The following is a 9,092-nucleotide window of genomic DNA, read 5'->3' on the forward strand; positions in this document are numbered from 1 at the left end:
CACTAGCATCGCACATCACCTCAAACGGTAGCTCCCAATCAGGGACAGTCAGAACAGGTGCTGTCACCAAGCTTTCCTTGAGTATCTCGAATGCATGCAGACAAGTATAATCAAAATTAAATTCAGCATCTTTCATCAACAAAGAGGATAAAGGTTTAGAAATTTTGGAAAAATCTTTAATGAAACGCCTATAAAAACCAGCATGCCCTAGGAAACTTCTAACTCCTTTTATTGATGAAGGTGGGGGTAAGTTTTTGATTACTTCCACCTTGGCTTTGTCAACCTCAATTCCATTCTCCGATACCTTGTGTCCTAACACAATCCCCTCTTGAACCATAAAATGACACTTCTCCCAATTCAACACCAAATTGCTCTCCTCACATCTAACTAACACCAAGTTCAAATTCTCTAAACATTCATTAAATGAGGAGCCAAAAATAGAGAAGTCATCCATAAAGATTTCAAGAAAATTTTCAGTCATGTCATGAAAGATAGCGGTCATGCATCTTTGAAATGTTGCAGGTGCATTGCATAAACCAAAGGGCATACGCCTAAACGCAAAAGTACCATAAGGGCAAGTAAAAGTAGTTTTCTCTTGGTCCTCAGGTGCAATTGTGATTTGATTGTATCCCGAATATCGATCTAAAAAGCAATAAAATTCATGACCTGCTAATCGTTCAATCATTTGATCGATAAATGGCAAGGGAAAGTGATCTTTACGGGTTGCATCATTCAATTTCCTATAATCTATGCATACACGCCAACCCGTAATAGTTCTAGTGGGAATCAACTCATTTTTTTCATTAGCAATAACAGTAATCCCACCCTTTTTAGGCACACATTGTACAGGACTTACCCACGCACTATCAGAGATAGGATAGATAATACCTGCATCCAGAAGTTTAAGTGTTTCAGCTTTTACTACCTCTTGCATCTTTGGATTGAGTCTCCTTTGTGGTTGTGCTAGAGGTGAGTATTTATCTTCCATCAGAATTTTGTGCATGCAGATCGAAGGACTTATCCCTTTTATGTCCGAAACCTTCCAAGCGAACGCTCCTTTATGCTCCTTGAGGACTCCCAAGAGCTTACTCTCCATATCATCTGTCAAAGAAGAGGAAATAATAACAGGCAATTTATTATTTTCTCCTAGATATACGTACTTGAGATGTGGAGGTAATGGTTTGAGCTCCAAAGTAGGTGGCTCCTCTAGGCTTGACTTTTGAGGCATTAAATCTTTTCTGTCTCCCAATTCCTCTAGTCTAAGCCTCACTTGCTTTCTCCAAGGTGGAATGGCATTCAAATGAGCTACCATCTCCATCTTTTCCTCGTCTAGCTCGTCCTCCTGCTTTTCAGTAGTGAGAGTGGCCTCCAATGGTTCTTTCAATCCATCCTGCACAAAATCACAAATAAGCAAATCCAAGACATCAATACGAAAGAAACTATCATTGTGCATTGTGTGCTTGAGAGTATTGAAAACATCAAAAATAATTTCTTCTTCTCCAACTCTCAGTCTCAATTTCCCCTCCTCAACATCAATCAGTGCTTTCCCTGTAGCCAGAAACGGTCTCCCTAGGATTAAAGGCATCTCTAAATCTTCCTCCATGTCAAGTACCACAAAGTCTGCAGGAAAAATAAACTTATCCACTTTCACCAGAACATCTTCGATAATCCCACGTGGATACTTGACAGATCTGTCAGCCAGCTGCAACGACATCCTGGTTGGCTTGGGTTCACCTAATCCCAGTCTCCTAAACACAGAAAAAGGCATCAGATTAATACTCGCACCAAGATCACATAGAGCTTTATGAAAATTAATGTCACCAATAATGCAAGGTATCGAGAAACTCCCTGGATCTTTTTGCTTCGGAGGCATCTTGTTTTGAACTAAAGCGGAGCAATTTTCGGTCAAATTCACCGTCATATGATCTTCTAGCTTCCGCTTATTTGCTAAGATATCTTTTAAGAATTTTGCATAACTTGACATATTCAATAAAGCATCAGCAAAAGGAATGTTAATATGCAAATTTTTAAATATCTCAAGAAATTTACCAAATTGTGCATCTAATTTAGCTTTCTTCATTGCTGCAGGAAAAGGTGGAGGGATAACAATTTTATTCTGTGCAATAGGTGTAGATGTAGAGTTAGAAGACTTACCTCCTCGATTTTTCACCTCATCCTCACCGTGCTTGGTCTTTTCCTCGTTAGACCCGAGTGTTTTTCCACTACGCAATTCCACCGCCTTCACATGTTCTCTTGGGTTAGTTTCCGTGTTGCTTGGTAAAGTTCCTTGCTCCCTATTAGCAATCAGCTTAGCCAATTGTCCAATTTGATTCTCTAACCCCTTTATGGATGCATCTTGGTTCTGAAATCTCGTCTCTGTTGCAGAAATAAATTTAGTCATCATTTGCTCTAAATTGGACTTCTCCTCCCGAGACGGTTCTGGCTTGAATCCTTGGTGCATCACATATGGTGGACCTCTTTGTTGGCGATGTTGGTTGTTTTGACCTCCCCATGAAAAGTTTGGGTGATTCCTCCATCCCGGATTATATGTGTTCGAGTAAGGGTCATTTCTAGGACGGTTCTGGAATCCCACTTGTTTTACCGGTGCTCCCTCGGGCACATAGAATGGATTGCCATCTTGGCAATCCTGCACATCATGCTCACCCCCACACTTATCACAGAAAATTTCTTGCAGACGCATAGCCGACCCACTCATGCTTATCCCATCAATCTTTATATTCAAAGCCTCTAACTGTGCTGAAACCGCCGACAAATCATTAACTTGATTAACTCCAGCACCTCGTCTCTGCCTATCAGACTGAGGATGATAGCTACTAGCAGCCATCTCCTACAATAACTCATATCCTTCCTCCGCCGTCTTTCTCAGTAAGTTACCACAGGCAGCAGCATCTATCATAGTACGGTTAGGAGTAAGCAGACCGTAGTAGAAAGTTTGAACAACTAACCCAAAAGGCAGCTCATGGTCTGGACATCTCCTCAACAAGTCCTTGTAGCGCTCCCATGCCTCGTAAAGTGACTCTTGCTCGTATTGAGCAAAAGTAGTAATGTCGGCTCTGAGCTTCATAGTCTTCGACGGAGGAAAGTGCTTGATCAGGAACGCCTTTGCTATATCTTCCCATGTAGTAATAGACCCTACAGGCAAACAGTTTAACCACGACTTAGCTTTATCTCTCAGTGAAAATGGAAATAAACGCAAACGAACAACGTCATCAGACACGCCATTAAACTTAAAAGTATCACAAATTTCAAGAAAGTTAGCTATATGAGAATTAGGGTCGTCAAGTGCACTTCCCCCAAATTGGACAGTGTTCTGAATCATCTGAATGATAGCTGGTTGATCTCAAACTGATTAGCTCGGATGACTGGTCTTACGATGCTTGGACGTACTCCATCAAGAGACGGCTGTGCATAATCCAACATCGGTATACGCCTTGGCTCCTCTCTTTGTTGATCGCCTTCCATTCTTTCCTTCGCTCCTTGCTGCTGTAGTCGACATCTAGCTGTGCGTTCGATCTCGGGGTCAAAAGGCTCAAGCTTAAACTCGAGTGATCTTCGCATGCACCACAAGAAAAATCTGCAACACAATGAGAGTATCAAATAACAATAAAATAAAAAATACTAAAGAATTTAAATGAAAAATAAAAAATTGTGAATCAACAGTCCCCGGCAACGACGCCAAAAACTTGATCGAGCAAAACTTGCACAGTGAATAATCCCAAAATTTATTTTATAAATGAAAGCTCGATTTAAATATCGCAAGTGCACGATAGTCAAGTTATAATAAACGTAAGTGAATACGAGTATCGTTCCACAAGGACTGCGTTACACTATTTTTTATTTTCAAGTAAAATTTCTTTAGCAACGATAAATTGAGTTGATGATTAAACTAATGTAAAGTAAACAATTAAAATAATTAAATTGCAAAGAAAACGTGTTCAAGAACGCAATGATTAATTTGGATTAAATCAAATGAGAAATGAATTGGTTGGGAATTATCAGTTCACCTACCACTCGTGTTTAAATAATTACACTCGACTTTTACTCGTGCGTTCGACGGAATTCCCTAGACTAATTAATATACTCTGTCGAGCTATATTAATACTAATCAAAAACATGCAGTACTCAAGTGTCCTCAAATATTTAACAGTTCAAGATTGCATTACATTCTATGGAATCCACTAGCTTTCATTCGGGTGAACTATCACTATCGACACGTACCCAATTCCGTATATCTACTAAAATTGTAAATCCGTGGTTTATACTATTTGATCCTATTGTTAACTATTCTATCGAACTCATCAACAACATGAAATAATCAAAGGAAGTTAGCTAGGCTTCGATTGAAACACGAAAGAACAATAGCATAAACAATTCACTAATGAAAACGTCGAGAAATAATGTTAAACACCGAGTACGGGGTAGGATCCCCTCAAATCCCAACAAATCTAGAGTTTAGCTACTGAAATTCATGATAAAAACCAACAATCAATGTAAGAAATAAAATACTGAATAATGAAAATACTAAAGATGACGATGGATGACGGCCAGGACGCGTGGAAATCTCGAGGTCTTCGAAATCTCCTTTGCTCCTAGCCTCCTCTCCAAGAAAAATGTTGAAAAGTCTGATAAAGGATGAAAAACGGCTGCTGTTCTCGTGTGTTAGGTTATGGTGTAGGATAGAGTCCCTAGAAATTTGGAAACAAATCTTTCTCAATCTCGCTTCTCGCTAGGGCGGTATATTTTGACCGCCCTAGCGAGAGGTCCTCGAATAAGCTTCCTCGAGCATGTCCCTGGTTTCGCTGGGGCGGTCACTTTTGACTGCCCTAGCGAGACACTTGCGCAAAATAATCCTCGGCCAGACCACAATGCTCGCTGGGGCGGTCACTTTTGACCGCCCTAGCGAATCCTCTTCGATATTATGCCAAAGTTTCTCCCACTCTTTGGTTCAATTCCTACAAAATCACCACAAAATACACGAGGTCAGTCAAATGCTAAATACTGCTAAAAAGATGCAAAATTAAACTAAACAAACTAATATGATGCATGAATGCGACTCAAAACCAACACTAAAAACACGTAAAAACGAGTCCTATCACTGCTGTCAGAACAGAACCAATCAGTTCAGTCGAGAAATCTGCTGATCAGTTGAGCAGTGATGCTATGTCATTGTTCATCAAAAAATTTGGAAGGTTCATGAGAAAGAATCAAGGAAACTTCCATAAGCCATACCAAAAGAACAGCTCCAAAGATGAATAAAATGCCTGCTACAACTGTGGCAAATCAGGTCACTTTATTGCTGATTGTCCTAAACCCAAGAAGGACAGTCAAGGCTGAACTGATAAAAGAAAGAAATCATATGAGCACAAAAGAAGACCCAAGGAAGATAAGAAGTCCTTTAGAAAGAAACATGAGGTACTCTTAGCTCAAGAAAACAAATCTAAATGGGCAGAAACTGACAGTGAGGAGTCAGAACCAGAAAGCTCATGCAGCTCTAGTGATGATGAGGAAGTCAAGTGCTTGATGGCTAATGATGCAGAAGAAGAATCATCTAGCCAACAGGTATTTGATTTCAGCTCAACTGATTTCACACGAGAAGAACTTATTCTAAAACTACATGACATGGTAAATGAGTATCAAAAACTTGCATCATCATTTGAAAAAATCAAAGTAAAGCAAACTGATCCCACAGACAATAAAACTAAAACTGATGAATCAGTTGATGGGTCGAGTCTAAAAAAGAAAATTGCTGAGTTAAAAGCAGAGAGAAACAAAAATCAGTCATTAATCCAGAAGTTGATTCTTGAAAACTCAAAACAGACTGAGCTCATTCAGTCTTGGAACAAGTCATCTACAGCACTGAATAAGATGCAGAATTCACAAAAATCAGTTTCTGATAAAACTGGTTTAGGGTTCAACACTCAAGGAGAAATGTATCCAAATGATACTCAACCAAAGCTAAAAACAGACAAAGGGAAATATATTCACTTTGTCAAAACAACAGTGGTACAAGAACAAATTGAGCAACCTACTGAGAATATGAACAAAGCTAGAAGATATGGTATTGGTTATAATAAAAAATTCTCAACTGATTCACAAAGTCAGTCATCAAAGAGGTTTCACAAGAACTATTCGAATAGCTATTTCAATTACTATAACTGCAAGTCATTTTAGAAGAGATATAGACTGAACAATCAGTTTAATAAAGCTAAAACACATATTGTATCATCTGTACACTACACACCAAGCACACAAAAGCCGAAAAAAACCATTTGGAATACAGCTACTGGAAAGTCTGTTAGACTAATCCAAGTGTGGGTTCCTAAAGGACTAATCAGTTCAGGACCCAAATAGATATGGGTACCAAGTTATATTATGTGTGTGATTGCAGGTAAAAGGTACAAACAAGAACTCAATATGGTATTTGGACAGTGGATGTTCGCGACATATGACAGGAGATGCAAGTACGTTATCTCAACTGATCAAATATAGTGGTCCAAACATCAGTTTCGGGGACAATTCCAAAGGTAGAACTGTGGGTAAGGGTAAACTTATCCATGGTAACTTTACTTTTAAAGATATTCTATTAGTAGAAAACTTGAAGTATAACTTGATTAGCATCAGTCAGTTATGCGATAGTGGATTCTCAGTACAATTTGACAAAAACTCATGTTCAGTCAAAACTTCAACTACTGAAATCATACTAACGGGCAAACGTTGTGGAAACACATATAAAGTCAGTTGGAATGATCAAACTTATGCACCAGTTTGTTTTATTGCTTCCAAATCGTCTAAAAACTGGTTGTGGCATAAGAGACTAAATCATTTAAACTTCAAAACCATTGCCTATCTGAGTAAACATGAACTTGTAAGTGGTTTGCCTAAAATAGACTTCTCAAAAGAAAAACTTTGCTCAGCATGTCAGTATGGTAAACAAGTACGATCCTCTTTTAAAAAAAAGGGGTGAAAATCTTCATCCCGATGCTTAGAACTGTTGCACATGGATCTCTTTGGTCCTATACCAGTCATGAGCTTGGGGGGGATGAAATACACCTTGGTAGTCGTAGATGATTTTTCAAGATTTACTTGGGTTATTTTTCTCAAATCTAAAGACCATACTGCTGCGCAACTAATAAAGCTCTTCAAAAGACTTTTAAATGAAAAATCAGTTGGAATTGATCGAATCAGATCTGATTGAGGAACTGAATTCATCAATCAAACTCTTTCAAATTTCCTACAAAATGCTGGAATTAAGCATGAGCTCTCGACAGCCATAACTCCTCAGCAAAATGGTGTAGCTGAGAGAAGAAATCGGACTCTTAAAGAAGCTGCTAGAACAATGCTTGCTGATTCTGGTATTTCTCAAAGATTTTGGGCAGAGGCAGTAAACACTGCGTGTTACACTCAGAACAGATCAATGATTAATAAGAATCATATGAAAACACCATATGAGATCTGACATGGAAGAAAAAGTATAATTACTTATTTCAAAATTTAAGGTTGCAGATGTTTTATTCTTGATAATGGTAAAAATTATTTAAAAGCGTTTGATGCTAAATCTGCAGAAGGAATATTTCTTGGATACTAATCAGTTAGTATAGCTTATAGAGTCTTCGACAAGAAAACCCTAAATGTTGAAGAATCTGCTCATGTTGATTTCGATGAAACTGAACTAACTGATAAGCCAACTGATCAAGTTGAGCTAGTTGATCGATTTACAGATATCAGTTTGGAAGATGATGACAAAAATGAAAGTCGTGGCAATCAAAACATACTTCAAACACCTGAACCAGAAGTACTGGACCAATCAGATGTGCAGGAAGTCGTTGCTGATGATCAGTTGATAGAGCATAATGATAACATTCAAATACCAGTTGACGAAGCACCAACTGAGACTGAAAACTGTGTTCAGTTACCAACTGAAGAAATTGCTGATACAACAAATATTGAGTACAGATGGAGAAAATCACATCCACCTGAACTGGTAATAGGAAATCCATCTGATCCAGTAAGAACTCGCAATCAAATGCTAAATTTATTTATCTATTCAGCTTTTGTTTCACACCTAGAACCGAAGAAAAATGATGAAGCTCTTGCTGATCCTAACTGGGTAAATGCAATGCAAGAAGAGCTAAATCAGTTCACTTATAACAATGTTTGGAACTTAGTTCCAAGACCAATTTCAAAAACTATTATAGGTACAAAATGGGTATAAAGAAATAAACTGAACGAGGATGGTTCAGTTGTGCGCAATAAAGCAAGACTCGTAGCACAAGGATATAGGCAAGAGGAAGGAATTGATTACGATGAAACATATGCACTAGTTGCAAGACTGGAGGCAATCAGAATATTCCTTGCCTATGCTTCATTCAAGAACTTCAAAGTCTAAAAATGGATGTAAAAAGTGCATTCCTAAATGGCCAGTTGCAAGAGGAAGTATATGTTGAAAAACCTCCAGGTTTTGTCAATCACAACTTTCCTGATCATGTCTACCATTTAAAAAAGCTCTATATGGTCTTAAACAGGCTCCAAGAGCTTGGTATGAAACTCTTCCAAAATTTCTAACTGATCACGATTTTTCTGTTGGATCAGTTGATAAGACCTTGTTCAAATTTGCTAAGAATGATCACATTTTATTAGTTCAAATTTATGTTGATGATATCATATTTGGGTCAACTAATCCCAAATTATGCGAAAAGTTTGCTAAGCTAATGCAGGATAAGTTTGAAATGAGCATGATGGGTGAACTGACATTCTTTCTTGGACTGCAAGTGAAGCAACTGGAGACTGGTATATTCATCAGTCAAACTAATATAAAAAGGAGCTGCTGAAGAAATTTGGCATGGAATCATGTTCAGCTGCAAAAACTCCCATGAGCTCATCAGTAAAATTGGACACTGATCAAGGGGGAATATCAGTTGAGGCGACATTATATCGAGGTTTAATAGGTTCATTGTTGTACCTAACTGCCAGTCGTCCTGATATTGTATTTGCTGTCTGTATGTGTGCTAGATTTCAAGCAAATCCTAAGCAACACATTTCTCAGCTGCTAAAAGAATTTTGAAATATCTTAA

General features: G+C 38.2%; 1 non-coding gene across 1 annotated transcript; it reads left to right on the top strand.

Annotated features, from left to right (window-relative positions):
• The first annotated feature begins 2,975 nt into the window (after positions 1–2,975).
• On the top strand, positions 2,976–3,082 carry LOC142523549 (small nucleolar RNA R71). The gene has a single exon (XR_012814740.1). It is a non-coding gene; the product is annotated as a small nucleolar RNA R71 (small nucleolar RNA).
• The last annotated feature ends 6,010 nt before the right edge of the window (positions 3,083–9,092 follow it).

This window comes from Primulina tabacum, chromosome 13 (genome assembly GCF_025594145.1).
Source record: "Primulina tabacum isolate GXHZ01 chromosome 13, ASM2559414v2, whole genome shotgun sequence".
NCBI classification, from domain to species: Eukaryota; Viridiplantae; Streptophyta; class Magnoliopsida; order Lamiales; family Gesneriaceae; genus Primulina; species Primulina tabacum.